The 26,830-nt window shown below is 46.7% G+C and overlaps 1 long non-coding RNA gene across 1 annotated transcript; it reads left to right on the forward strand.

The window, feature by feature from the left end:
* The first annotated feature begins 268 nt into the window (after positions 1 to 268).
* Positions 269 to 19,171, forward strand: LOC143822839 (uncharacterized). The gene is made up of 3 exons (XR_013226275.1): positions 269 to 349; positions 1,077 to 1,224; positions 18,417 to 19,171. It is a non-coding gene; the product is annotated as an uncharacterized LOC143822839 (long non-coding RNA).
* Positions 19,172 to 26,830: the final 7,659 nt, after the last annotated feature.

Below are 26,830 nucleotides of genomic sequence, written 5' to 3' on the forward strand. Positions count from 1 at the left end.
TCCTCTGGGTAAAGGGAAGCTCTAAGTGCATACCGATTATTCTTTTCTTTTTAAAAATGTCTGTGCCACTTTTCTTCCTCAAGGAGATCCCAGGCGACTTTAAGACAATCAGTACACCATGGTAATAAAGTGTCCATAGACAATGTGGCTCACATACTGGAGGAAAGAGGCACAGAGTCAGATCAGCAGCCTCAGAGCGACTGAGCGACAGGGGTGGGGGAGGAAGGGGATAAATAATTATCCCAACAGACAGCCTGCTCAGCGGAAGGGAAGAGAGACAGACTTCCCTTACTGGTTGGGTTGGGACGAGGCAGCCTCCCGTGTCTCTTCTGGTGAGCTTCATATATAGGTGAGTGCTGATATTAACGGGTCGTTAACAGGAAATATTGAAAATATGTATGCAACAAATATTCCTTTTAGAAGGAAAAACATTATTATACCCTGCCTCAGCAAATGGGCTTTGATTATGAACAAAGGAAACAAGGATGACTTGGGAGATTTTCCAGAAGCACTCTGCTGAATTTATGAATTGTCGTAAACGATAGAAAGTGATGGGTTTTCGTTCTGACCGCTTACAATTCTATATATTGCTTGTAAACATTCACCAGTGTTCTGACATTTATCATGACAATATATCATTAATCTTGATAAATGAAAGTAATAACAATAAAACAAATTCAGAGGAGAAGCTGTTTTATGTTGCAGCAAATCTATACTCCTTGAAAAGCATTGAGCTCTGCATATTCTTACATGCTGATAACCGCTGGCCCAAGACAGATGTGTCTGGCCTCAACCAGGGCCAGGGCCTTTTTGGTCCTGGCCCCTCCCTGGTGGAAGGAGCTCCTGGAACAGCTGAGGGCCCTGCTAGAACTGGCTCAGTTCCACAGGGCCTTTTGCCAGGCACTTGTTTGAGGCGCATGAATGAATCTGTGTAATAGAAACACTTAGAACTGGGCTCCCCTCTACAAGGACAACCCTCCGCCTGGAAACCACCATCCGGAAATTAGATCTGGAAATAATAACATAAATGAATAACATGTACCATACATTGACCTTTATTGCTTACTGTTTAATAGGTTTTAACATGATGTTCCCCATGATGTTCTGATGGATAAGTTGAAGGACTGCAATCTGGATTTTCAGATAGTTAGGTGGATAGGGAATTGGTTAGAGAACCGCACTCAAAGAGTTGTTGTCAATGGTGTTTCATCAAACTGGAGAGAGGTGAGTAGCGGGGTACCTCAGGGCTCAGTGCTCGGCCCGGTACTTTTTAACATATTTATTAATGATCTAGATGAGGGGGTGGAGGGACTACTCATCAAGTTTGCAGATGACACCAAATTGGGAGGACTGGCAAATACACCGGAAGATAGAGACAGAGTTCAACGAGATCTGAACACAATGGAAAAATGGGCAAATGAGAACAAGATGCAATTTAATAAAGATACGTGTAAAGTTCTGCATCTGGGTCAGAAAAATGAAAAGCATGCCTACTGGATGGGGGATACGCTTCTAGGTAGCACTGTGTGTGAACGAGACCTTGGGGTACTTGTGGACTGCAAACTAAACATGAGCAGGCAGTGTGATGCAGCGGTAAAAAAGGCAAATGCCATTTTGGGCTGTATCAACAGGGGCATCACATCAAAATCACAAGATGTCATAGTCCCATTGTATACGGCACTCGTCAGACCACACCTGGAGTACTGTGAGCAGTTCTGGAGGCCTCACTTCAAGAAGGACGTCGATAAAATTGAAAGGGTACAGAGGAGAGCGACGAAGATGATCTGGGGCCAAGGGACCAAGCCCTATGAAGATAGGTTGAGGGACTTGGGAATGTTCAGCCTGGAGAAAAGGAGGTTGAGAGGGGACATGATAGCCCTCTTTAAGTATTTGAAAGGTTGTCACTTGGAGGAGGGCAGGATGCTGTTTCTGCTGGCTGCAGAGGAGAGGACACGCAGTAATGGGTTTAAACTTCAAGTACAACGATATAGGCTTGATATCAGGAAAAAGTTTTTCACAGTCAGAGTAGTTCAGCAGTGGAATAGGCTGCCTAAGGAGGTGGTTGGATACACACTTTTCTTGGATGCTTTAGGATGCTTAGGGCTAATCCTGCGTTGAGCAGGGGGTTGGACTAGATGGCTTGTATGGCCCCTTCCAACTCTATGATTCTATGATTCTATAGTCCCATTGTATACAGCACTGGTCAGACCACACTTGGAGTACTGTGTGCAGTTCTGGAGGCCTCACTTCAAGAAGGACGTAGATAAAATTGAAAGGGTACAGAGGAGAGCAGCGAAGATGATCTGGGGCCAAGGGGGTTGGACTAGATGGTCTGTATGGCCCCTTCCAACTCTATGATTCTATGATTCTACCTGTTGTATAAGGGGACCCTAGTTTAATTGGATGACATTTTGGTGTATTCTGACGATCCGGTCGAACACATGTCTATGGTACAAGAGGTGCTGCGCAGGCTCCTGAAGCACCACCTGTATGCCAAACTGTCTAAATGCCAATTTCATCGGGAGGCAGTGGAGTTCCTGGGGTTCCGGGTGTCCAGCAGGGGAATCAAAATGGACCCTGGCAAGGTCCGGGACTTTTTAGCTGGGGAACCCCCTCGAACGCGGAGGCAGCTCCAGAGTTTCTTTGGATTCACTAACTTCTACCGTTCCTTCATCCCCAACTTTGCTAAAGTTGCAGTGCCCCTGACTGATCTCTTGAAAACTAAGGAGGGGGGCAAGGCGGCGGCACGCCCGGGCGCACCCTTGGGGTGGACGCCAGACTGCCAAGCAGCTTTTGCCAATCTAAAAGCACTGTTCACCTCCGAGCCGGTGCTCACCCACGCAGACCCCCTGAAGCAGTTCACAGTGCAAGTGGACTCCTCGGATGTGGCCATGGGGGCGGTGATCCGCCAGGAAGGGGGGGATGGCAAATTGCACCCAATTGCCTATCTCTCTATGAAATTCTCAGGTCCGGAGAAGAATTGGGCGATCTGGGAAAAAGAGGCTACTGCCGTGAAACTGGCCCTGGCGACTTGGCGGCACTGGCTAGAGGCCCTCCCGTTCATAGTATGGATGGACCACAAGACCTTGCAGGCACTCAAGCAGCCCCGCTCGCTATCCGCCAAGCAGATGCGGTGGGCGGAGTTTTTCTCTCGCTGCAACTTCACTCTGAAGCTTCTGCCAGGCAAAATGAACTTTTTGGCCGATGCGCTCTCGCGCCTCCCCCAGTATGACAGCAAACGCGACCCATTGGTCGACACGGTGTTTACCCCCTCCCAGCTCGGTCTGACGGTTATGACGTGCAGCAAAACGAAAGGGGGAGTGCCGTACCCCGGGGGCTGGGTCCAAAAGGACATCCAAAGTGACACCGAATTCCTAACGCTCCGCTCCTCCCTGGAGGAGAATGGAGGTCTATTTTTTAAGGACAATCGCCTGTTTGTGCATGAGGGCGCCCGGAAGGAGGTTTTAAAGTTGTGCCATGACTCCAAACCTGCGGGGCACTTTGGGTTTGTAAAGACCCTCCATCTGGTCAGGTGGCACTATTGGTGGCCATCTCTGCGCAAAGATGTGGATTCTTACGTGAAGGGTTGTCCAGTCTGCCTGACTTCGAAACCCATGGGGGGGAAGAAAAAGGGATTGTTGCAGCCACTGCCCACTCCTTCCCGACCCTGGTCGGATGTTACCATGGATTTTATTACTGATCTTCCCCCCAGTCAGGGGAAGAGTGTGATCTGGGTGGTGGTGGACGCCTTCTCAAAGCAAGCTCACTTTGTTCCTTGCGTGGGGATGCCCTCGGCGGTGAAGCTTGCCTCTCTGTTTGTCACCCACGTATATCGATTGCACAAGATCCCTTGTAGACTGCTCACGGATCGGGGCCCGCAGTTCGTTGCCAAGTTCTGGCGGGAGTTGTTGAAGCTCCTGGGTGTGGAGCAAGCTCTCACATCAGTTTACCACCGCGAGACCAATGGACAAACTGAGAGGGTGAACCAGATCTTGGAACAGTACCTCCGCTGTTTCATCAACCACCAGCAGGATGATTGGGTCTCTTTACTCCCACTGGCCGAATTTGCCTACAACAATGGGGTGCATGCGTCTACGGGAGTTTCCCCTTTTAAAGCTGTCTATGGGGTGGATTTGACTGCTGTGCCTACCTGAGAAATCTCCTCCCCTGACGCTCCCGATGTCCAAAAGTGGGCTAGTGGAATCTCCCGGGCTTGGCTGTCAATTGTCATGTGCCTGGATGAGGCAAAATGCGCCTATAAGGCTCAGGCAGATAAGAAACAGTCAGCTTGCCCAGTGTGGGCTATGGGGGACCTTGCCTACCTGTCCACTAAGAACCTTCGGTGCCAACAGGCCTCCCGGAAGCTGGGTGCAAAGTTTGTGGGTCCCTTTCGAGTGACACGTCTGATCAATGCAGTGACTGTGGAACTTGCCCTGCCTAAGACTTACAGCAATGTGCACCCCGTTTTTCATTCCAGCTTGCTGAAAAGTGCCCCACCTCTGGATGCTTGGCATCCTCCGTCTGCAGCGCCCATCCCCATTTTCAGCGACAAGGACATGCACTACAAGGTCAACAAAATTTTGGACTCTCGTTGTCACAAAGGCAAACTGCAATATTTGGTTTATTGGAAGGATTTCCCCATGGGGGACAGGGAATGGGTTTAGGCCTCCGATATCAAGGCCCCAGACTCCTGCGGGCTTTTCACAGGGAATTCCCGCAGTGCCCACGGTGTAGAGGCAATGGGTGAGGGGAAGGTGTTTTTGGGCTGGAGGGATGTCAGGATCAGCTCCTGTTCTCTGTCATGATCTCTGTCTGATGAACCTGTGTGACTCCATCTTGCCGGTTGCATATTTTGTTTTGTCCTTGTGACCCATGTCTTTTCACTGTTCCCATGTAACCATGCCTTGTAGTTGTCTCCTTTGATTTGCCTGCTTTGATCCCTGTCTGCTCACTCTGCATATTTTCCCCCTCGCTGTGAAACATTGTTACAAGGATCTTGCGGTTCCTGCGAAAGGCTTATCAGCTAGCCGGTAGCGCCGGCTTGACCAAGGCCGTGCAAATTTCAACACCTCTGGCAGGAAGCCTGGGATGGCACCTGGTAGAGGGGGCACCCCATCCCATGGGAACACTCAAGTTTTGGGCGGGAGAATTGTATTGATAAGTGCTTGTTGTTTCTGTGTGGGGCAGATTTGACTTCTAAAGTTATAGTGACTAGAGCTAACTTCCATTAAAGCTTTCTTTCCAAAGAAGTTTTGTTGTGAGTTTTGTCAGCACTTGACAGCTATTGAGGCTATCGTCTGAATTTTCAGGCTGCAGTGTCTGTTGTGATAAATGAGGCAGTTGTTATCCTTTTCACGCATGTGTGTTAGGAAGGAAGGGTTGTTCCTGCCACATTTTTGCCTACTTTGATTCTCTTCAGCTGGTGCAGGGGCACAAGATGAGGCTGTCTGCAAAAGGGAATATTGACTTTGGGGGTGTCAAAACAGCTGGGGTGAAACAATTTTCCACTGAAATGTTTAGCCTGGATGGCCAAAGGCACTAGTCCAAATTTCCCCTACTTTGCTATTTCATTCATTACGAGGCTGTTGCTATGCATGTCAATATTGTTTTATTTTTTACTTTTCTAGTATTCTTTACTATTAGTATTGCGCTAATTCCTTTTAATTACTCATAAATTAATTTCCAATACAAGAACAAGCAATCATTGAAAGAAACTGCAAAGAAAGTAGTTCACTCACAATCATTTATGTTACAAACGCATGTAAATATCAGTTTTTTGCTTGTGGATTTATAAATACTCGCGCAGTTCAAACAATCATATAAATGCGTCTAAAACTATTAATTTATTTACTTTATTTATAGTTCAGTTTTTTTACTGTGACTCAAGGCAGATTGCAGGATATAAAACGGTGCAATCATGAAGCAGGAGACAACCAATAAACAATCTACTCCTACATTTCAGGAACTGTAGGAAGACTTTAAATATGTTTGCTTGTTTTATTTATTTCTCTTGGCAATTCCATGGGTGCAGGAAACTTGGGTTTTTCAAAATAACCCGCGGGTGAAATCACTGTAACGGCGGGAAATGCATTAGAGCCCCCTCTGCTAGTGGGAGAGAAACTAGCACGACTAAGGATGGAGTAAAATCAGGTTATATTAGATTTAACTTTCTTTCAAAGAAAATGAGAAGTCTGACAACACAGATTGGCGGAATTAAGGCAATTATATGTTTCAAATCTGGGGGACATTCCCCAGTAATCAGATTAGGACAATTTGCTGGGATCTTGGGTTTGGGGCCTAAACAACATGTCAAGACCCTTTTAGCATTGCAGTCAAACAAAAAAAAACAAAACAAAGCAGAATGTAAGGAGCATAAAAAACATGGAGGGCTGGGTGAGCTTTTTGGGTGGAATCATAAACAGCAGCGGTTGCAGTGATTTTGCTGTAATGAAGGCCAGGCCAGGGTCCGTCTGCTGTCATTTTTCTGGGCTGTTAATCCCAATGTGTTTTCTATTTGTGCTGCTTTCGGTTTCCAGCCGGAGCGGGAAGAGCTCTCAGTGAATCTCTTGGAGGACCTGCTGGGCAGGACATACCCCCTTCTTCTGCCTGAGATGCAGTTCCAGTTTAGGAAAACATATTTCCAGATTTCAGCATCCAGATTTCAGCTTCCCATTTCAGCATCCGTTGCCGCCTCTTGCCTTCCTCAATTATCTCTCTGTCTCAGGTCAGCACCAAACATTCTCTCATTTTAATAGCGACTGACAGAAGCACATTATTCTATTTTAATGTATCCCACTCAGTTTAGCAGCAAGGAGTGGCCTGTATTTACCCAGGGGCCACCACTGACGTGGCAAGGGAGCAGGCAGGAGAAGGCATGCGGAGGGGGAGGCCGGGACACAGGCGCAAAGCGGGGTGTGCATCTGGCTGCTTGGGAGGGGGTGGAGTGGGAGGCATCCTTTTAAGGAGCCATGTGCTCTGCTCAGCCTCTTTTGCCGAGCGATGAAGCCTGTCCCTACAGGGGACCTGGTCCACCCCGGATTTCTGCATCCCAACAACACAGCTGGGGTGGAAAGGTTCCGCCAGTTAAGTGGGCGGCAGGTTTTTAAAAATTATTTGTAGGATGGTGGGGTTGCATAACAACACAATCCCACCATCCTGCAAATAAGAATGCCCCATTTAGCACCATGGAGCTGACTTTTTTGTCCTCTTCTGCATCCACACAAGCCTGTGCCTGGCTAGGACCTATTGGTCCCCGGGGTGGCTAAGGGAACGGGGAAATATCTGTGTTCCCTTAACATGTGTACACCCGCCAGCGCTCCGGCGTCTGCACCTCCCCTCCCCCCATGGCGTGGGCTGTGTTGGGAGAGACCAGCCGCTTTGGGCACCAAAGCACCCATCCCTAAAATGTTTAAATTTTAACTTTCCGAGATCCAAAATTAGCTTGCAGACAGCATCCCTTTTATTAATTAGGGAAAACCCTGGGAGTGCCTCCCACCTGGTGCCTCCGGTCCCCTTCCTGGGAGGCTCTTTTAACTGCAGTCTATATTCTGGGTATGGATTATGGGTTGGATCAAGAATTCTAATCTGACCTATAGGCAGAACCCAAACTGTGCTAGCTTATCCTTGAAACTGGAAATGATGGTGGCTATAGAAGAAGAGCTGGTTTTCATACCCCACTTTTCTCTATCCGAAGGAGTCTTAAAGCATCTTACAAATACCTTTTATTTCCTCTTCCCACAATATATACTCTGGCAGGTAGGTGGGGCTGAGAGCTGCAAGAACAGCTCTAAGCGAAATGTGACTGGCCCAAGGTCACCCAGTTGGCTGCACTTGGAGGAGGAATGGGGAATCAAACCCAATTCTCCAGATTACAGCCTTCCACTCTTTGACCACTGCACCACACTGGCTCTCTTATATCTCCTATAACAATCCGTTTGCTAATTGTTGGCCGTGATCTTTCTGCATGTTCTACAGAGGAGGCCTCAGCCTGGGGTACTCCTTCTTTTTGAGAAGGGAGGCTGCTGGAACAGGGGTTGAAGACACACCAAGGATGTCTGGTAGTGCTGCCTTTGGCCCCTGTAGAATGCAGTAGGGAATCAATGTTGCCTCTAAGAAAACCACTGCCTCTGTGCGGGAGCCGAGGAGAACCTTCTCAGTGATCTGGCTGCCGGGCGGGTCTTCTTCATTGCTGAGTGAAAAAGAGAGTTGATCCCTCACAAGAGAGATCCTCAGCCTTACAATGAGTCTCCAAAGAGCTGAGGGTGCTCAAGGCAAGAGAGGCACAGAGGTGGTCTGCCGTCACTTTCTTCTGCTTTCTTCACCCTGGTGGTCTCGGGTGGTCTCTCATCCAAGGACTGACCGGTGGGGCCCTGCTTGGCTTCTATGCCTTGATGACCTCAGGCCAACCCCCTGCTTCCAAGAACCAAATGGCTTGGGTTTTCCCCCTTCTGTCTTAACTGTCAATGAAATGAGCTGGCAAAATACCAGTGGCCATACAAGTGACCACACATTTCCATACAATATTTTGAATCTCTGGCTTTGTAGCTGCATCGGATTTTGCGAACTTTTCCTCACCTGAAATAAAGTCCCCTTTTTATGGAGCTTCATTTCATTGCTACGGTAACACCTTTGCTGCTTAGCCACGGAGTGGAGAAGGCCCTGAGAATTCACAGGCAGCATGCAAAGGAGAGAAGACTGAATCCTGCAGGGGGGCTTTGCGTGTACGTGCTTGTGCACCAGTCCTGGGTGTAAACTGCACGGAGCTTTTATTCCAATCCCAGGTCGATTCAGTCCCTGGCGTCTACACAGAATGCGATTTCTGTTTTGATTTTGGGCAATTTAAATTTTCCCTCTGCACCAAGCAGGATTGATCCGGAGTCACCCTACCATTTCTTCGCCATATCTAGGAGTCCTTTTAATCCTCGGGTCCATTCTGCACAAGTTTAATATAGCAGAAGTGTGGCAAATTGTAATCGCTACTAATATGCAGTTATGCACGACATCGTACACAATCTGCCACACTCCTGAAACAGTCCCGCTAAAAGCGCTTCATTGTAGCGCTTCCAGGGAAATCCCAATAAGTGGATTCACCCTCTGGAAAGTGCTACACTCTTGCAACCAATCTGCAACACTAGCGAAAAAGACCTGTGCATTAACATTGCTGCGGTTTCAGCAAAGTCCCTTCCCCTGGCTCTCTCCTCTGAACTTCCGGTGAAGCGATCGCCATTTTTTTTTCTCGGAGCGAGTGGAGAGCAACGAACCGGCGAGCCTTCATTCACCCAGCGAGGCTTCTCCGGCTGCAGTCCCTCCACAGAGCTGCTTTAAAGCTCCCCTCAATTCACCAAGCACAACACAGCCCGGTTTGCAAGTTCGCGCCCGTGCATGGGGGAGGGGTTTCACTCGGGGGAGTGTGGCAATGATGAATCAGCAGCTCACACGCCAGCTGCCAGCTAGATGGGTCTCAACATTAGGAGGAAGCAAGGAATCAAGGAAAATTCATTGCAACATGTGTTTTTCTTTTTTTTAAAAAAAAAACTGTTCTTAAAGGCAAAGGGGCTTTCCCGGAGCATGGTAACAACCGCCCATTGGCTGCTTGTTTGATTGATGGCCAGGGGCGGGACAAAGCATGGAAAAATCACTTCCTTTCTAGCGATTTTTGCTGAGACCGAAAACCTGTGGGAAACGATTGAAATGCAACTGGATTCCACTACAAAGGCAGGTATGCGTTACGCCGAATTCCACTATTTAAAATTCCGTTTTTTCTTTCTGGAAGCAATTTGCCACATTGAACCTTATGCGGAATGGGCCTCAATATTGGGATATTGCGGTTTACTCCCTCCGTGAGAGAGAAGCGCTGATTGGCCAGCTGACTCTGTGGTAGAGCAGTTCTGATTTGCAGACAACAGACCTGACCCAAACACACAGCAGTAGCAGAGATACTATAGGAGGAGGCAGACATGGTAGCAATACAAGCCCCCCCCCCAGCCAGGTAGCAATACAAGCCCCCCCCCCCAGCCCTTCACCCCTGAGTTGGCAACCAAGATCCATCTGCCAGTGTTTTATAAAACTGTTTTTGGATTTCCCCTTGGACTTGAAGCTGTGAGTGTTTTCTAACCAAAAATCTGATATCTGGAATGGTATTTTGACAATCCTTGATGGCCAGAATTTACTTCTATTTGCCTGCTGTCTGCCTGCAATCAGGACAATAACTCTGGTAAATGCTGGTGGAAATAGCCTGTTCTTTTATCTCTAATTTGGGCAATGGGTATGTCTGGAAAATACCAGAGGAAGGGAGTAGATTGCCCACACTCAAAATCCATTCTTCTCTGTGGCTCAAGCAGAATCTCTGCAACAGACTCTCCCTTCAGCCCCAAACTACCTTCGTGTTGGTTTGACTTTGAGCATGGGATTAAATATTTATGCCGAATCAACTCATGCTAGGAAGCTTCCAGAATGCGAGCAAAATGTGTTGATGCATTCTTCCCCCCACAAAAGGCTAACTGTTAAAAAAATGAAGTCAGAGTCCAGTAGCACCTTTAAGACCAACCAAGATTTATTCAAGGTGGGAGCTTTCGAGTGCTTGCTACTGGACTCTGATTTTATTGTGCTGCTACTCATTTGAATCTGTTTAAAAAATGAAATTAACTAATCCTCCCCGAGTTTTCCGTGGCAGTCTATAGCTATAGCGTGGACCGGTAATCATATCCACCTGGACTGCCAGGGCAGGGCTGGTTTGTTCTGCTTGAGGTATGACCCCCTCAGCTACCCGGATGCCGCTGAACTCTGCTTCAGATTGTGCCCTTTGTCCACAACTGGCTCAACTGGCTGCCCTTCATTGCCTATTTAAATTCCACCCACAAGCAGGAGCTCCCTCTTGTGGGGCAGGTGGCTCCCATATCACTGCTTTGCATATCTCATCCACTAACATCACAATCTATCCTCCTCTGCTCACATTAGCCACTCAAATATGCTTGGCCCATCTTCATATATTTCACTAAATCCATCTGCATTCCAGCCAACAAGGACCCTGCTTTGCTTGACCCAAAACACAATTGTTGCTCAAATTGTGTGCTACAAAATAGACTTTTAAAATTTTGTCAAGTTCTTCACTGATCTTTGTGTTCATAAAAACCAACTCTTCTTCTTCTTCAAGCTATTTGTTACTGTAAAAAAAGAATTCTAAACAATGGGAACTGCAATTAACATTTACTAGAGATACATGCTGTCATCTGCTGTCAAAAGCCTTGTGCTATTCTGCTGCTGTTGGACAAGTTTGGACTCATGCTATTTTTAAGTGACTGATCATCAATTAGCTACTACTGGAGAGAATCAAACTTAATTACTATTAACAAGATCGTGGCTGTTTGAATCACTGCTATTTTTAATTGAATACCTGAAATATCTGAATTTAATTGCTGCCAAGAACTGCTATTAATGCGACTGAAGACACTCGGAATACTACTGATCTGTGAAAGAACTGATTATTAAATAATTGTGGTGGGAAAATTAGAGAATAATTGCTGCTGATGAATGGAATCAATTTAATGTTAGTAAGACCACTGGAGATATTTGTATTCGAGTTGTTATTGTTTCTGTGGATGCAACCTCTGGAGAAAAAGAAAGATAATTGCTAGTAATATTCAGATTTAATTTGACCAGCTACTGGATATAGTCTATGGTTACAAATATTGCTGGAAATATTTAAATGTTTATCATTTGCTATCACTAGTAGAGATAAAAATTCCAGTACTATCAATGTTACAGGGATGTTTGAACCACTTTCCGTTGAAAAGATAGGTTAACATTTGGGTGAGTACATGGTCATAGAATCATAGAATCATAGAATCATAGAGTTGGAAGAGGCCATACAGGCCATCTAGTCCAACCCCCTGCTCAACGCAGGATTAGCCCTAAGCATCCTAAAGCATCCAAGAAAAGTGTGTATCCAACCTTTGCTTGAAGACTGCCAGTGAGGGGGAGTTCACCACCTCCTTAGGCAGCCTATTCCACTGCTGAACTACTCTGACTGTGAAAAACTGTTTCCTGATATCTAGCCTATATTGTTGTACTTGAAGTTTAAACCCATTACTGCATGTCCTCTCCTCTGCAGCCAGCAGAAACAGCATCCTGCCCTCCTCCAAGTGACAATCTTTCAAATACTTAAAGAGGGCTATCATGTCCCCTCTCAACCTCCTTTTCTCCAGGCTGAACATTCCCAAGTCCCTCAACCTATCTTCATAGGGCTTGGTCCCTTGGCCCCAGATCATCTTCGTCACTCTCCTCTGTGCCCTTTCAATTTTATCGACGTCCTTCTTGAAGTGAGGCCTCCAGAATTGCACACAGTACTCCAGGTGTGGTCTGACCAGTGCCGTATACAATGGGACTATGACATCTTGTGATTTTGATGTGATGCCCCTGTTGATACAGCCCAAAATGGCATTTGCCTTTTTTACCGCTGCATCACACTGCCTGCTCATGTTTAGTTTACAGTCCACAAGTACCCCAAGGTCTCGTTCACACACAGTGCTACCTAGAAGCGTATCCCCCATCCAGTAGGCATGCTTTTCATTTTTCTGACCCAGATGCAGAACTTTACACTTATCTTTATTAAATTGCATCTTGTTCTCATTTGCCCATTTTTCCATTGTGTTCAGATCTCGTTGAACTCTGTCTCTATCGTCCGGAGTATTTGCCAGTCCTCCCAATTTGGTGTCATCTGCAAACTTGATGAGTAGTCCCTCCACCCCCTCATCTAGATCATTAATAAATATGTTAAAAAGTACCGGGCCGAGCACCGAGCCCTGAGGTACCCCGCTACTCACCTCCCTCCAGTCTGATGAAACACCATTGACAACAACTCTTTGAGTGCGGTTCTCTAACCAATTCCCTATCCACCTAACTATCTGAAAATCCAGATTGCAGTCCTTCAACTTATCCATCAGAACATCATGGGGAACCTTGTCAAAAGCTTTACTAAAATCCAAGTAAATGACATCAACCGAATTTCCCCGATCCAGCAAACCTGTTACTTGGTCAAAAAAGGAAACTAGGTTGGTCTGGCAGGACCTGTTGGAGACAAATCCATGCTGACTTCCTTGGATCACCAAATTGTCCTCCAGATGTTTGCAGATCGCTCCCTTTAATATATGCTCCATTATCTTCCCCACAACAGAGGTCAGACTCACTGGTCTGTGGTTTCCCGGGTCATCCTTCCTCCCTTTTTTGAAGATCGGAATAATGTTTGCTCTTTTCCAGTCCTCCGGGACATCTCCAGTCCTTAAAGAGGTTCCGAAGATGATGGACAAGGGCTGTGCAAGTTCTCTGGAAAGTTCTTTGAGTACTCTCGGGTGCATTTCATCTGGCCCAGGGGTTTTGAACTCATCCAGTGCAGCTAAATGCCTCTCGACAACCTCTCTATCCATGTTAACCTGCCACCCAGACATTATCCTTTGGCTACGGCCATCTCTAGATGTGCCTAAACACTTTGACCTGCGGGAAAAAACAGATGTAAAATAGGCACTAAGCCTTTCTGCTTTCTCTGCATCTTTCGTTAGAGTTTGTCCATCCGCACCCAACAGTGGGCCTATTGCCTCCTTTACTTTACGTTTGCTCTTCACATAATGAAAAATCTTTTCTTGTTACAATGGGCTTCCCTGGCCAATCTTAGCTCACTCTCAGCTTTGGCCTTTCTGATGATTGATCTACAGTGCCTAGTAACCTGTAGGTACTCTTCTTTAGAGCTCTGTCCTTCCCTCCATTTCCTGAACATTTTCCTTTTCTTTCTTAGTTCCTCTTGAAGTTCTCTGTTCATCCAAATAGGCTTCTTAGAGCTCCTGCAGTGTTTTCGTCTTTCTGGGATAGTCATTGATTGAGCATGCAATAGCTCTTGTTTGAGTAGCGCCCACCCTTCACATGCTCCCTTCCCTTCCAGCATTCTCGTCCATGGTATGACACTCATCATGTCTCTGAGTTTATTAAAGTTTGCCCTATGAAAATCCAACATCCGCGTCTGGCTACAAGCTTCCTTGGCTCCCCAACTCAAAAGGAATTCTATGAGGACATGGTCACTTCCCCCTAGGGTCCCCGCCTCCTTCACCTCATCCACCAACTCTTGCCTGTTGGTCAGTATTAAGTCCAGTATGGCTGAACCTCTTGTGGGTTCATCTACCATTTGATATATGAAATTGTCAGCCAGGCAGGTCAGAAACTTGCATGACTGAGGACGCTTCGCAGAGAAATACGCAATACTGCAATTCCATAAAACACCGATTGACTTTAGTTGGTTTGAGAAACACTTACAAGTTTTTAAAAAAGGATTCTCTAGTGAAATAGAAATAAAAATTGATACGAAGTTTCAGAAGATTGAAAATGAAGTTCACAATAACAAAATTTCACCATAGCTATGGTGGAATGATTTAAAAGCAAAAAACAAAGGAGGGCACAAAGTAACCCAAGCTGTGTGTACAAGTTAGGAACCTAAAAGGTTGAGCAGCAGTAGAATTGGTTAAAGTATAAAAAAAATAAAATGCAAATATTTATTACAATACATGTGCACATATAAAACTTAATAACTTCCAAATATTTCTCTTGGAGCCCTCCAATTAAAATATTGATTCTTCAAAATGCCACCCTTGCAGAAGGGTGCCTGGGTGTATCCTCATGTGTCTCTCAGGCACAGAGAGGGCTTCTTCAAGGGTAGCATTTTGAAGGATTAATACTTGAGTTGGAGGGAACCTTTTCACTGGTGTGGGAGCATCTCCATTCATATTGTTTACCACCTTATATTCCCTATTACATCACATGAGTGAATTTTAATATTAGCCTACCGAAGAAGACCTCAGAAATGTGTTCGGGTATTTGGTCATTTATCCATATGTCAAAATGTTTTGGATTTGTGCAACAGAGCATGATACACATTGATGTTTTTAAAGTTTTATATGTATCAATGTAATAAATAGTTGTATTTTAATTTTTATACTTATACCTATTCTGCTGCTGTTCAACCTTTTATGTTCCTAACTGGAATGTTTTGAAAAAATGAAACTACTGACACACATTACATAATTTACAAAATTGAAAATAAATTCTTAGAAAATAAATTACTAATAACGAAGAAGAAAATTTACAGAATTGAAAAGGTAGATAACAGAATAGGAAAAGATGGAGGAGAAATATTTGACTATTTACAGGCTGTGTAGGATTTTGAGGAAAAATAGCCACAGCTTTTAGAATTAATACTGGAATGCCAAAAAGAAAAAAAAATATCAGAAGCGAATATGAGGGATAAGATTTCAGACATTTCTAGAACATCTCAAGACCTGCCAATAGATGTACATGATGTAGTCATCCATTCTGATATACCAACAGTAATCTAAAACATTTAAAAGGGTTACGATTTCTAACAAAGATTAAATAAGGACAGGATTGTATACAAATTGTGGTGTTAGATTGTATACAGATGGGCTTTCCGTTTAAACTACTAATTCAGTACAAGGTTATTAACATCACTGTAAAATCAGCTGCAGATGCAAAGAAGGTTTTAGAAATTCTAAATTCAGATAAGAGAGCAGTTGAAGAGGTACTATACCATAATGAGCCAGGAATAACTGAACTTGACACTGCTGGTGGGGTAACCTGCATTGCCAGATGAAATTCGTTGATTGTTAAATATAATTCAGGATAAGGGCAAAGGAGAATCAAGAATAGCTCCTTCTCCCCCCCCCCCCGTTGTCTCTCCTGCTTTTCAAGTGTCAAAAAAACCCCACTTCTTTTGTCAATATCTAACAAACAGCCATTCCCTACCAAAAGAATAAATGGACATAAACCTGCCATTTAGTACTACGAAACCAGTAGGAGAACATTTTAATCTTCCAAGACACTTCAATGTTTGAAGAACAATTGTTGTAAAGAGAAGCTTCAAGGGGGATATTAAAGCATGAGATGGCTGAACTAGAATTAATTAACATGCTCAGGACAATGGATTCTCTCTCCCTGCCAGAGAAAATACAATGGACAGGACCAGACAGGATTCTTAAAAGAAAGGCATATAAACTGGAAGACATAAATACCTGCAAATCTGGTAAATTCAGAAAAAAGAACAAAGCATACCTGCAACTAGAAAAAGCATTTGAAAGAATTCATGGTTAATTAATATTACCAGCCCTATGATTCTATGATTCTATGAAAAAACACCAGAATTTAAAAAATGGGACTCTAAAAATACCTAGAATCATAGAGTTGGAAGGGGCCATACAGGCCATCTAGTCCAACCCCCTGCTCAACACAGGATCAGCCCTAAGCATCCTAAAGCATCCAAGAAAAGTGTATATCCAACCTTTGCTTGAAGACTGCCAGTGAGGGGGAACTCACCACCTCCTTAGGCAGCCTATTCCACTGCTGAACTACTCTGACTATGAAAATGTTTTTCCTGATATCTAGCCTATATCGTTGTACTTGAAGTTTAAACCCATTACTGCGTGTCCTCTCCTCTGCAGCCAACAGAAACAGCATCCTGCCCTCCTCCAAGTGACAACCTTTCAAATACTTAAAGAGGGCTATCATGTCCCCTCTCAACCTCCTTTTCTCCAGGCTGAACATTCCCAAGTCCCTCAACCTATCTTCATAGGGCTTGGTCCCTTGGCAGACTTGTTAAAGACAAAAGAGGGGGGGAAGGCGGCGGGTCAACCGAGCGCCCCGCTCCAATGGTCTCCGCTCTGCCAGGGAGCGTTTGAAAGACTGAAGCACCTTTTCACGTCTGAACCGGTGCTAGCCCACGCTGACCCCGCCAAGCAATTCACGGTGCAAGTAGACTCTTCGGATGTGGCCATGGGGGCCGTGATCCTCCAGGAAGGGGAGGATGGGAAGTTGCACCCTCTTGCCTATTTATCTAAGAAGTTTTCGGATGCTGAGTGCAATTGGGCGATCTGGGAAAAAGAGGCGGCGGCGGTAAAACTGGCACTTGCTACTTGGAGGGATTGGCTGGAAGGGTCTGCAGTTCCGTTCGTGGTTTGGACGGATCACAAAAACCTGCAGGCGCTCAAGCAGCCTCGCTCCTTGTCCGCTAAGCAAATGCGGCGGGCGGAGTTTTTCTCCCGGTTCAACTTCTCCCTAAAGCATCTGCCGGGCAAACTGAACTTTTTAGCAGACGCCCTTTCGCGCCTGCCGCAGTACAACAGCAAACGAGACCCATTGGTGGACACGGTGTTCACGCCCGCCCAATCGGGATTGGCTGCCGTAACTCGCAGCAAAACAAAAGGGGGCAGTCCAGTACCCGGAGGGTGGGTTCAGAAGGAGTTCCTATAGGACGTGGAGTTTACTACGCTGCGGCCCACCCTGGTCGACAAGGGGGGCCTATTTTTCAAAGACGAGCGCATTTACGTCCCCGCTGCGGCGCGGGGAGATGTTTTGAAGTTGTGCCACGATGCAAAGACCGCGGGGCATTTTGGTTTTGTGAAAACACTGCACTTGGTCAGGAGACACTACTGGTGGCCATCCCTGAGAGGGGATGTGGAGAAATACGTGCAAGGGTGCCCCACTTGCCTCGCCTCCAAACCCCTGGGTGGCCGGAAGCGGGGGTTGCTGCAGCCCCTGCCCACTCCCTCCTGTCCCTGGTCTGATGTGACAATGGACTTTATAACGGATTTACCACTGAGTCAGGGGAAAAACGTGATTTGGGTAGTGGTAGATGCCTTTTCGAAACAAGCTCACTTCGTCCCCCGCGTGGCGTTGCCTTCAGCGGCCAAACTTGCCTCCATGTTCATTATCCACGTTTTTAGACTACATGGTATCCCTAGGAGATTGCTCTCGGATAGAGGCCCCCAGTTCGTTGCCAAGTTCTGGCGGGAGTTTTTACGCCTGTTGAGGGTAGAACAAGCCCTTACTTCAGGCTATCATCCAGAATCCAATGGGCAGACAGAACGGGTGAATCAAATATTGGAGCAATACCTGCGCTGCTTCATCAACCATCAGCAGAACGATTGGGTCACCCTCCTGCCTTTGGCCGAGTTTGCTTATAATAATGGGGTTCATGCTTCCACGGGGGTGTCTCCATTTAAGGTGGTCTATGGAACTGACCTACTTGCAGCGCCCACCTGGGAGCTAGTATCCCCAGAGGCCCCTGATGTGACCAAATGGGCCAAGGACATTTGTGAGGCTTGGCCGGACATTGTCTCTAGCCTGGAGGAGGCTAAACGTGCATATAAGACCCAGGCAGACAAGAGGCGTGCCCCTGCCCCGGCGTGGGTAGTGGGGGACCAGGTCTATCTCTCTACAAAAAACCTTCGCTGCCAACAGAAGTCCCGCAAACTGGGCCCCAATTTCGTGGGCCCTTTTCCTGTCACTAGAGTGATTAATGCTGTGACTGTTGAATTGGGGCTACCAAAAACTTACAGGAATGTGCATCCGGTTTTTCATTCCAGCTTGCTGTGATGTGTCCCCCTGCCGGACGCCTGGCACCCTCCGCACTCAACGCCTGTTCCAGTCTTTATCGACAAAGACACCCACTACGAGGTCAACCAAATCTTGGACTCTCACATTCATAAAGGGAGACTCCAATACTTAGTGGACTGGAAGGATTTCCCTTCGGGGGAGAGGGAGTGGGTGGAGGCTCCTGATGTAAAAGCCCCTCGTCTGCTTCGAGCATTCCATCGTGCCTTCCCGCTGTGCCCTTGGCCAGTGGATGCGGGGTGAGGGGTGGGGGCTCTTTTGAATGCGGAAGAATGTCAGGATTGATGCTGAACCCTGCCATGATTTAGCATGAGTCTCTCCATGTTTATTTATCTGATCTTTCCCTTGCTTTGTTCCGGGGGCCCCAGGCCCATATATTATGCTTGCATGCTTGCTTGAAACTGAAACTATGTTGTTGCATCCTGTTATCACAGAGAGCTGTGAATTATTTGTCTTTTGAACCTCTCGGCCGGGTCTGCCTTTTGTAACCATAACATCTTATCTTGTCCAGAGACGACCAAGGACGTGTGAATTGTAACACTATGGTTTATGGCACCTGCAGCCTCCTTTCCCCCTCCCTTGGGAACTTTCAAGTTTTAGGCGGGAGAACTGCCTTGATAAGGGGAGGCAAATCTGTCCTCAGGCAGATTTGACTTCTTTAGCTTAGGTGTATGAAGTAACTTCTCAATAAACGCTTTCTTTATTAAAGAAGCTTGTTGTGAGTTCTTGCAACGCTTGACAATTTGCAGCTGAGTGGTTTGGTGGTACCTGCTCTCTCCGTGGACAGAGGCAAGGAAGGAAGGTGTCTGTTCTGGAGTAAGAGAGGGGGCTGTTGGGGGCCACAATCCAGCAAACCTATTACTTGATCAAAGAAGGAAACCAGGTTGGTCTGACAGAACCTGTTGCAGACAAATCCATGCTGAATTCCCTGGATCACCAAATTGTCCTCCAGATGTTTGCAGATCGCTCCCTTTAATATCTGCTCCATTATCTTCCCCACAACAGAGGTCAGACTCACTGGTCTGTAGTTTCCTGGGTCATCCTTCCTCCCTTTTTTGAAGATCGGAATAACGTTTGCTCTTTTCCAGTCCTCCGGGACATCTCCAGTCCTTAAAGAGGTCCCGAAGATGATGGACAAGGGTTCTGCAAGTTCTCCGGAAACATCTCCCTTTTCTCTCTTAGTTCCTCTTGAAGTTCTCTGTTCATCCAAATAGGCTTCTTAGAGCTCCTGCAGTGTTTTTGTCTTTCTGGGATAGTTATTGATTGAGCATGCAATAACTCTTGTTTGAGTAGCACCCACCCTTCACATGCTCCCTTCCCTTCCAGCATTCTCGTCCATGGTATGACACTCATCATGTCTCTGAGTTTATTAAAGTTTGTCCTATGAAAATCCAACCTCCGCATCTGGCTACAAGCTTCCTTGGCTCCCCATCTCAAAAGGAATTCTATGAGGACATGGTCACTTCCCCTTAGGGTCCCCACCTCCTTCACCTCATCCACCAACTCTTGATTGAGGACCCTTTGCAGAGTTTGTTTCCCAGCACACATCTGGGAAATTGAAATCACCCATGATGACAAGATCCTGCCGCTTGGATATTTTCCCAAGCTGCTCACAAAGTGCAGCATCCACATCCTCTTGTTGGTCAGGTGGTCGGTAGCAGACACCATCCATCACACTGTTTGGCAGATGGACTTACTAATGAACTGCATCCAAATTCAGAAAAGGGCCCTCTTAGTTCATGTGTGAGAATTCTAGACTGGGAGACTCCTGGGTGTAACCTGCATGGAGGTTTTATTCCAATCCCAGGTCGATTCAGTCCCTGCCGTCTACACAGAATGCGATTTCCATTTTGATTTTTGGCTGTTTAAATTTTCCTTGTGCAACAAGCAGGATTGCAAACACTGGGTCATGTCTGACCCTTGGGGTGACACCCTCTAGCGTTTTCATGGCAGACTCAATACGGGGTGGTTTGCCAGGGCCTTCCCCAGTCATTACCGTTTACCCCCCAGCAAGCTGGGTACTCATTTTACCGACCTTGGAAGGATGGAAGGCTGAGTCAACCTTGAGCCAGCTACTGGGATCGAACTCCCAGCCTCATGGGCAAAGCTTTCAGACTTCATATCTGCTGCCTTACCACTCTGCGCCACAAAAGTGCTTTTAACCATGAATATTTTAAGAACTGGATTAAGAAAGCAGGCTGTTTTGAATCTGGGCTCTGCTCCGTGGTAGAGAACCCCTGATTGGTAAAGCTGCCTTAAAGGAGAAACCCCTAATTTCTCTCAACTTTTGTTGGTCTTGGATTTTTTTTCTCCCTCCTCTCCCTTCTTCAATTCTCCCCCCCCCCTTCAAGAAAAGAGAGAGGTTCCCGCTCTGCTTGGCTCCTCTCCACCCCCTTCAAGAAAAGATAGAGGCTGTGCTTGGCTCCCCCCCCCCCTTCAGAACTACCCTGAGAACCAGTTTGGTGTAGTGGTTAGGAGTATGGACTTCTAATCTGGCATGCCGGGTTCGATTCTGCACTTCCCCCACATACAGCCAGCTGGGTGACCTTGGGCTTCCCAAGGCACTGATAAAACTTTTCTGACCGGGCAGTGATATCAGGGCTCCCTCAGCCTCACCCACCCCACAGGGTGTCTGTTGTGGGGAGAGGAAAGGGAAGGTGATTGTAAGCCGCTTTGAGCCTCCTTCGGGTAGAGAAAAGTGGCCTATAAGAGCCAACTCTTCTCTTCTTCTTCTAACCACGTGCAGAACACATTTCTGTTTCAATGAGGGAAGGGGGAAGAGGAAGATCCGAGTTCAAATCGATCTGAATTCAACAGGATTGACAATGGAATAAAGAAAAGTAACTGCAGACTCTGCCCGAGTTAAAACACAAAAGGATACTTTCTACCACCCTGCCCCTGGAAGTAAATAAAATGCCCAGCAGTTGTTCACACACTCCACACTTTGGCATAGAGAGATCCCCAACTTGCTGTGTCTTTCCTCGGAAGATGCCATCCATAGTTACTGGTGAAACATCAGGGACTAAAACTAGCAGTCCCCAGCCACACAGCCTGGAAAACCTACAACTACCAGAATTAATTGTTTCTTTTAAAAATAATTCCTCCTGGCTTTGGCACAGGTCCTTTCTTCTCTAAGTGGATAGAACTGTGCTGCAATCACTGAGGTCTGGAGTAATGAATATCTTTCATTTTTTCTTTCTCATTGAACTGTATAGGATGTCATTTGTCTATTGAAATATTAGCTAATGGGATTTTGGGCTGTATCAAATGGAGTATAATGTCCAGATCATGGGAGTTAATGGTACAACTTCACTCTGCTCTGGTTCGGCCTCACTAGTTGAAGCGGGATGTTGACAAACTGGAGTGTGTCCAGAGGAGGACAACGAAGATGGTGAGGGGTTTGGAGACCAAGACGTATGAAGAAAGGTTGGGGGAGCCTGGTCTGTTTAGCCTGGAGAGGAGACAACTGAGAGGGGATCTGATAACCATCTTCAAGTATTTAAAAGGCTGCCATGCAGAGGATGGATCAGAGTTGTTCTCTCTTACTCTGGAGGACAATGGGTTGAAATTAATGCAAAAGAAGTTCCGTCCCAACATCTGGAAGAAGTTCCTGACAGAGTGATTTCTCAGGGGAACAGGCTTCCTCAGGAGGTGGTGGGTTCTCCATCTTTGGAGATTTTTAAACAGAGGCTGGATAGGCATCTGAGGGAGAGGCTGATTCTGTGAAGGTTCAAGGGGGTGGCAGGTGACAGTGGATGAGTGAGAGGGTTGTGAGTGTCCTGCATAGTGCAGGGGGTTGGAATAGATAACCCAGGAGGTCCCGTCCAACTATATCATTGTCCATGGGGTTGTGATGGGTCAGACACGACTTTGCAACTAACAACAACAACAACACCCCCTCCCCGACGGCTCAGGGGAACAACAAAATACAGAACATTGTAAATATTGCAGTTCTACAAAGAATCTTGGGCATTCTCCTACTTAAAGAAGACTGAATGCTAAACAATGGAACAGTGTGGGACAGTGGAAACCCAATTCAGGCAAGTGACACAAACTGTGGGGATTAGGATCTGGGACCCTCTTCTCCCTTCCCTTCCTTCCCCCCCCCCCCTCTCATTCCATGAGGAATCACTCCCCCGCCCCTGCTTCACTGTCATCACTTTTGTGCATTCCCGGATCATCTGTGGCTGGCTGTGAAACAGATGGGTCAGCCCCTTTGGGACCTGGGCTGCAATTCCTTCTCAAATCCTTCCCTCCTCCAGCCACACTTCCCTTCGTTTCCCCTCCCTGGATTTGTCTCTGTGGAAGAACATGAGAGGCTGAAGAGGTAATCTTGGGATCAGACACAGCCTCTGATTTCACTCTTCCACTAAATGCTACACCAGCCAGAAGTGCCGCCTTGCCTGGCCTCTGATCTCCAAGGGATTCCTTTATTCAAGCGTCCACAGGCACAAAGCTCAGGTGGGCTGGTGAAGCCATTAGGCTCCCTGGAATGCCTTGTGCTTCTCTGGAGTGTTCCCCGCTAGTCTGGCCCCTGGTGTGTCATTCATGCATGGAAGTTCCATCTCTGCTTTCTAGCCCTCTTTCAAGGAACCTCCTCTCCCATCTCAGCCATGTCCCTTTCTTAACACCAGGATGATATAATGTCTTGTATGTCTTGTATTGCATTTATGCCATCAAAGCAAAGAAGAAAGGCTACACCAGGAGCAAACCCAAGCAAGCTGACTTGTACACAATGGAGCTTAATCCTAGGGAAGCACTTCAGGATCATAGCACTTCTGGCACACAACTCTGCCCTATAAGAATTTTCACTGCCAGGGTGCCATGAAGGAACAGAGACCCTTGGCTCACAAGGTTAAGGGAAGCATTGGGTGGACAGGCAGCCCTGCACGGAGATTATGGAGCCATGGGAGGGAGCAGAAATGCTGCCACCACAAGAGAGCTGACCTCTGAGTGAAGGGTGTGAGATGGAAGAAAGGAGCCCTTTTAACTGAGGCCCTTAAAATGCTCAACAGCAAACAAAGAGGAGCAGGAGCTTCCTCCTCCTTTCCTGAGACATGGTAGCTGTGGAGAGGGGGTGTCAACATGGGTCCAGTGGGAAGAAGCAGCACCCCTCTCCTTTTCTTCCCCCTTTCCAAAAACACACACAAACACCTCCCCAGCTAACATTTTAGGATCCCAGAAAAGGAGGATGATATCCCAGCTTCTAACTTCTCCCCTGTGCATGTTTTACAGGTAAGCATTCAAATTGTTTATCTCAGTGGTTTCCAAATCTATTCGGGCTTCTGCCCCCTTGTCTCCCAGGCCCCATTTCTAGTGCTTCCCACACTCAAGAATATACAAATATTTCCTGGTGAATTCCTGCAGATTAAAAAAAAACCCACTATGTTGCCTACACTTCTTTTTTGTTCTTGTACAGAAGCCATATTTTAGCCTGGGGAAAAACTATTTCAGTTCATTGTAAAAGTCATTTGTAAAAGCCGCTTTGGATCCTCACTGGGGAGAAAGAAAGGAAGGAAGGAAGGAAGGAAGGAAGGAAGGAAGGAAGGAAGGAAGGAAGGAAGGAAGGAAGGAAGGAAGGAAGGAAGGAAGGAAGGAAGGAAGGAAGGAAGAAAGAAAGATGGTTTTTATACTCCAAGCAGCTTCCAAACTCATAGAATCATAGAGTTGGAAGGGACCATAAAGACCATCTAGTCCAACCCCCTGCTCAACGCAAGATCAGCCCAAAGAACAGGTTTATCAGTGCCATGGTGAGCCCAAGGTCACCCAGCTGCCTGCATGTGGGGGAGTGCAAACCAAACCCAGCTCGCCAGATTAGAAGCCGTCCCTCTTAAGCACGACACCAAGCTGGTCCTTATGCCCAGAGCTAAGTCAACATGCTGTCAGCTCCAGCCGAAGCGTCAGACTGCTGCCCTGCTCGTGCCCTCAAATTCCTCACCAGCCTCCTGGATCCCTCCAGGGGGGAGGGGCCCAGTCTGCCAGGTAGGGCTGCTGCTTGGAATTTGGGAGGCAGCAGCCTTTGGCTGAGAGGTGGAATCCCCAGGGTTGGGCTTTTGGGGACTGGTACAGCCAGAAATGTGTGTTCTAATTAAATCAATGGAAGGAGCTCTCAGATTAACTTTCTCTTTATTTCCAATATTAAAAATCGAGCCAAGCTTTTAAAACGACTCTTTTCAATCTGACACCCACTGCTTGCTGCCATCCATTGGCTGGGATTCCACAGGTGCTGTGCTGACTTCACGTTCTGCAGACGGCCGGCCGGTGTGGGAGAGGCTGGTGCTGCTGAGTCTGAGACCCACATTCCTGTGATGGGCTTTTCCTTAACGAGGAAAGAAGCACTCGTCTTGCCGCCTCTGCTGAGCCAGGTGTGTGCATGATTTATTGCACCATTTGAGTCATTATTTTCAGTTACCCAATTAGACCCCCCTTTTTAAAAAAACTGGAAAGTGCAAGGACTTTGTTGTGGCAGCCTCTGGGAATTTGGAGGCACCTGGAAGAGGGCACTGAGAGCAGCACAGGGAACAAGGAGCAATAGCTGTTCTTCTTGTCCACCACCTTGCCAGGCTAATTAAGGGAGCCAGCAATAGGCTTCCTCTCTGGCCTTGCAAATTTTCAGCTGCCTTTGCCAGAAACCTCAGCTGCCTGCGGCTCTCAGTGGTGAGAATTCCTGAAAAGACAGGAGAGATTTACTCACAGCACTGAGAAATGAACTGGAATGAAGGGCCTGCTGAACTTCTGGTCTTGAATGGTCCCACAAGTTTTCAGACCCAATCAAAGAATCATTTGGGTATCAACTTGTCTGCCAAGGAAGTATTGCAATGATTCTGGGACCCATTCACCTGGGTGCTTTGGCACCTGGAGGCAAGCCTAAGATACAGACAGTATTCCGCTTTTATTATAGGTGCCCAACAGCAGGTGGGAAAGTATCTTACAAGGAAGCTTGTCTACTCAAAAGAAGAGCTGGGGGGGTTTTGGCAGGGGGGGTGTACCCTGCTTTTTACTACCCGAAGGAATCTCCTATTGTGGCAACATCTAATCTGGTGAGCCTGGTTTGATTCCTCAGAACTCTGCATGCAGCCAGTTGGGTGACCTTGGGCTCTCCATAGCCGTGATATGGATGTTCTTATGTGGCTTCTGAAGACTTGTGCTACTATTAAGAATCACAGGGGAATTATGGGATTGTCCTTTTTTCTTGGCTTAGCATCTTCTTGAATAGGGCTGCTGAAAACCATCAAAGCCCCCCCAACCCCCAATCTGGGCTCCTGTCAGAGACCCAAGTTTGGCCTCCACTGGGTCACCCCCCCTAATTGAGCGGGGAGGGGGGAGTGAGGATCTTTTTTGCCGCTGGGTAAGTTTTAGCCATTGTGGGGTTTTTAATTGTTTGTTTTTGAAAAAACGTTGTGGTGTTTTTATGATCTGATTATAACCCGCCGCAAGACAGTCTTGAGAAGGGCAGGACAGAAACTGAATAAGTTGCTGCTGCTGCTGCTGCTTGAGCAGCTTCCAGCCCTGCGGATCCCTGAGGTTTAAATGTACACAAATAAAACCAGAGTCCAGTCGGGCCCCTTTAAGACCAACCGAGATGGATTCAGGGCGGGAGCTTTTGAGTGCAAGCACGCCTTACATGACAGAGAATATATAGCAGAAATCGATTCTGTTACCTCAGTAGACTGTGTCACAACCAAATACAGCCAATTGGTCTTAAAGGTGCTCCTTCAGACCGACACGGCTACTCGTTTGCATCTGTGCACAAATAAAGCATTCCCTGGAATGGAGGAAGCCCAAAAGGCGCCTCTCAGCTGGAGAGCCCGAATGCCATACTGGAGTTGTATCGTTGCAATTCTAAGGTTTAACATTTTTATGTCTTCTCTGGTCTTATCCTATTTTTTTTCTTTTAAAACTTGTCTTCTTATTTTGAAAAGGCTGATGGCTATATACAAATAAACTCTACTTCTCCTGCTTGATTGGGCATGTCTATCCAGTTTTAGCAACGCAAGTCTTGTGTGTCTTTGCCTTCTGCAGGCAGTGGCCTGTTGCCGTTTCTGATGAAGGTAGCAGGAATTTGGGTGATGAGAACACTTAGCTTTCATTCTTTTGAGTTTCGATTTAGCCTTCTGACATGCTCTACCATGCCATTCTTACCATTACTTCATTCTTCAAAAATAAGGTTTGAAAAGAACCCGGTGATCTGGTCAATAGCCAGCCTGAGTTCTGCCCTGTTGAATGGATAGCAATCTATCTTTTGATGCTCTTTATACTTTCCTGGCTTTCCTTTTCGGGGGCGGGGATTGAAACATACTTAAGATTCAAATGTTATGGGGAGATGATCAATGCAAAAGATTTCTCCCACAGTGGATTTGGCTCTCCTTGGGAGTCGCTCAACTGC

This window comes from Paroedura picta, chromosome 13 (genome assembly GCF_049243985.1).
Source record: "Paroedura picta isolate Pp20150507F chromosome 13, Ppicta_v3.0, whole genome shotgun sequence".
Lineage (NCBI taxonomy): Eukaryota > Metazoa > Chordata > Lepidosauria > Squamata > Gekkonidae > Paroedura > Paroedura picta.